Source organism: Teleopsis dalmanni, chromosome 2 (assembly GCF_002237135.1).
Source record: "Teleopsis dalmanni isolate 2A chromosome 2, ASM223713v2, whole genome shotgun sequence".
Classification (NCBI taxonomy): domain Eukaryota; kingdom Metazoa; phylum Arthropoda; class Insecta; order Diptera; family Diopsidae; genus Teleopsis; species Teleopsis dalmanni.
Window position 1 is genome coordinate 239,324,399 of NC_051847.1, and position 4,740 is coordinate 239,329,138.

Genomic DNA, 4,740 nt, shown 5'->3' on the forward strand with positions numbered 1-4,740 from the left:
ATGTTAGAATAACTAGTTCTAATGATGGTACTAACCAAAACAATATTGGTTCGGAAAACCTGAACCAGCCTCTGAGAGATTAAAACATAACACAATATATAGCTTAAACCTTAACCTGGGCGTGTTTGTTAATTTTTTTAATAATGCCACTAATAAATTACTAACCCTATTAGTAGATACAGGAGTAGACGTCTCTCTACTAAAAATCGCAAATGTAGATAAATATGAAGTAAATAAATTTGAGGTAACAACCCTCAGCGGTATAGGCCAAGGTTCGATCCAATCATTGGGTCTTACACAGTTAGATCTTAGAATTGAAAATATTCTAGTAACACATAAATTTTATGCAGTACAAGATGATTTTCCTATACCATGCGATGGAATCATCGGTATGGACTTTCTAAGAGAATTTAATTGTAAACTCGATTTCATGCAAAATAAAGAATGGCTCGTTTTACGACCAAAATGTTTTCCACAGCATATTGCCATACCAATTAAAAACACTTGTGACAATGATTTTATCATGTTACCAGCAAGATCTCAAGTAATTAGGAGAGTATACCTCAGCGCAGAACAGGAAGATTTATTGGTGCCAAACCAAGAATTACTGGTGTGTTTATTGCAAACACTATAGTTCAAGGTAATAATGCGTTTATAAGGATACTCAACACAAATAGTTCAATCACAGCTTTAAAAGCTAAAAATATAAAAACTGAAAAAATATCAAATTATGATATATTACAACCAAAAGATACTTCATACCATAGAACTAAAGAAATCATAAATAGATTATCCAAAATTTTCCTAATAAATTTAGCGACAAGTTAACAACACTTTGTACAAATTACAGTGACATATTCGGTTTAGAAAATGAACAAATTTCTGTAAATAATTTCTACAAACAGCGTTTAAGGTTAAGCGATAAAACACCAAGCTACATAAAAAACTATAGAATACCACATACCCACAAAGCAGAAGTCGAAAAACAAGCAAAGAAATTGGTAGATGATGACATAGTAGAACCATCAATGTCAAACTACAATAGTCCTTTGTTATTAGTATCTAAAAAGTCATTACCCGGTTCAAATGAGAAAAGATGGCGGTTAGTAGTGGACTACCGTCAAATAAATAAAAAATTGATTGCAGACAAATTTTCTCTTCCAAGAATAGAAGACATCCTTGATCAATTGGGAAGAGCTAAATATTTTTCATGCCTTGATCTAATGTCTGGATTCCATCAAATAGAGCTACACGAATCTTCAAGAGATATTACATCCTTCTCTACAGAAAATGGCTCTTATCGTTTTAAACGACTCCCATATGGATTGAAAATTGCTCCAAATTCTTTTCAACGCATGATGACTCTTGCGTTTTCTGGTTTAACACCATCTCAAGCATTTTTATATATGGATGATGAGCATTTTTATTAGTTGTACTCGGATGTTCTGAAAGGCATATGTTTAAAAATTTGACAGATGTTTTTGAGCTATGTCGGAAGTACAATCTTAAACTACATCCTGACAAATGCACATTTTTTATGCATGAGGTTACATATCTCGGTCATAAATGCACTAACAAAGGCATCCTTCCGGATGACAATAAATACACAGCAATCAGAGACTACCCAGTACCGACTGATGCTGATGGAGCAAGACGATTTGTTGCTTTTTGTAACTATTATAGAAGATTCATAAAAAATTTTTCTGATTATTCTCGACATATAACGAGATTAACCAAAAAGAAAGTTCCATTTCAATGGACTCAAGATTGCCAAAAAGCGTTTGATTATCTAAAAAATGAACTTATGAATCCAACTATTTTACAGTATCCAGATTTTAAAAAACCATTCTGTATCACTACTGATGCAAGCAAGCATGCTTGTGGTGCAGTACTCAGCCAAGAGCATGATGGTAGACAACTTCCAGTCTCCTACGCTTCAAAGACTTTTACTCAAGGAGAAAGTAACAAGTCAACCATTGAACAAGAACTTACTGCAATTCATTGGGCTATAACACATTTTAGACCATATATATATGGTACACATTTCTTAATTAAGACTGACCATTGCCCATTAACCTAACTTTTCTCAATGAAAAACCCGAGTTCAAAACTAACTCGAATGAGATTAGATCTCGAAGAATACGATTTCACAGTGGAATATCTCAGAGCCAAAGAAAATTACATTGCCGATGCTCTATCGAGAATTACGATAGACGATTTTAAAGATATGAATGAAAAATCTATAAAGATTCTCAAAATGAGAACTAGATCAACCACCAAACAAAATAAAGAAATAAATACCCTCGACCAACAATTAAAGCACGAAAAGCCCCATATATACGAAGTCATTAACAGTACTGACGTCAGAAAACAAATAAAATTGAAATTGACTTATAACGACTGTTATTTAAAACGTGGAAATAAAATTATTGAAAAAATAATAATTGATGATCTGTTTGTCAATGGGAAAATTGACTTAGGACAATTATTCCCAAGGTTAGAGAAATTAACCTGCAAACATCGCATCAACAAAGTACAAATGGCACCTAGTGAGAAAATTTTCGAATTTGTCTCAATAAATGAATTTAAGGCCAAGGGCAATAAATTATTGAAAAATTTAACAGTAGCGCTACTGCCAAAGGTGACCAAACTGGTTAAAGAGGAAGAAATAAGAAAAACTTTAAAAAATTACCATGATGACCCAGTGGAAGGTGGACACTGCGGAATAACAAAAACGTTACAAAAAATTAAAAGACATTTCTATTGGCCAAACATGACCAAAGATATATCAAGATATGTCAAATCATGTCAGAAATGTCAAAAATCTAAAATTCATAATCATACAAAAATACCAATGACAATAACTGATACGCCAACAGGCTCTTTTGACACAGTATTGGTAGATACCATTGGTTCATTACCTAAAACTGAGAATGGCAATGAGTATGCTGTCACACTTATATGTGATTTAACAAAATACTTAGTAACTATACCAATACCAAATAAAAGTGCAAATACTGTAGCCAAGGCAATTTTTGAAAATTTTATACTTTTATACGGTCCAATGAAGACGTTCATTACGGACATGGGTACAGAGTACAAAAATTCTTTAATAACGGATATATGCAAATATTTAAAAATCAAAAATATAACATCAACAGCTCATCACCATCAAACACTCGGAACTGTGGAACGGAGTCACCGAACATTTAATGAATATGTACATATCATACATATCAGTCGATAAAAACGACTGGGATATATGGTTGAAATACTTCACATATTGTTTCAATACAACACCATCAGTGGTGCATGGATATTGTCCATACGAGCTTATTTTTGGAAAAATTTCTAAAGGTTTCAATAAATTCAATACAATTAGTAACATAAGTCCATTATATAATGTAAATGACTATAGTAAAGAAATTTAATATAGATTAGAAATAGCGCACACTAGAGCCAAAACACTTTTAGATAAGTCTAAATTAAAACAGAAGTTGCTCTATGATAGAAATAGTGAACAATTAGAATTAAAAATAGGAGATAAAGTACTACTTAGGAATGAAGTAGGTCATAAGCTAGATAGTCAATACACGGGTCCCTATAGAATAGAAAGTATAGAAAACAATGGAAACATTGAAATAAGAAACAATAAAAATAAGAAGCAATTAGTACATACTAATAGAATAAAATTGTACAATGAATAAGTTAAAATAAATGTAGTGATTACACAAATAAATATAACTAAACTAAATATAATTATATAAAACTATTGAAAACTAAAACTTTATTTAAGAAAGTAAGAATAATCCCGTTATGGCATTATTCTTTCCCAAAAAGGAGGTGTAATGTATATGCGTTAGTTATATTGGCAATGCATACAATTAATATAATAATAAGTGGTTCTATATTTAAATGTGCAGTGTATACAAAAATACACTAATTGTTTCCAAGCGCATTGCATTGTTTACAAACAAATGCACAATTCCACACAAGGAATTTGACACCACACATATCGGCGGCACTTTGCCTTCGATATAACCATATGCTTGCCAGGCATTGACCGCATATACAACAACATCAACAGTAAGCGTATTCGATACAAGTGGAATCGAAGACGCTTACTTAGCAATAAATTATTAAATATTAAAGTACTTACGCTGCGTCGTGTTGTACATAAATAAAAATACATATTAATATAAATAATACTAAAATACATATATAATTGTTAAAAATATTTAGTAAATAAGAAAGTACATACGCTGCGTCGTTATGTACCTAGGTTAAGTCGAAAGTGAAAAACTAAATAAAAATCAGAACTAGAAGTGCACTCAATAGAAGCGCACTGGGTTCCGAACAGCAAAACTTTTTTTGACTTTTAAATAAATAAAAATTAATGTTAGCAAAAGGATCGCCAAACAATATCGGCGTTTAAATATCCTTTGCAAAACCAAACAACGGCACTTGGAAGCAAATATTACAAATAAAATTCAGATTTGAAACTGAGCTCTAGCAGCTTACACTAAATCTCATTTTCAGAGAATTAGCAGATTTCTTCCTGCTAATTCTAATAAGAAATTTAATAACTTCGTAAAGAATTCTGATCCTGAAGCAATCCAGGAATTAAATTTTAAATAATATAATAAAAAAAAACATGTTTTTATTATATTATCATTATATGGCAATCCTGCCATACAATATAATAATATATTTATATCATTATATGGCGATCCTGACCAC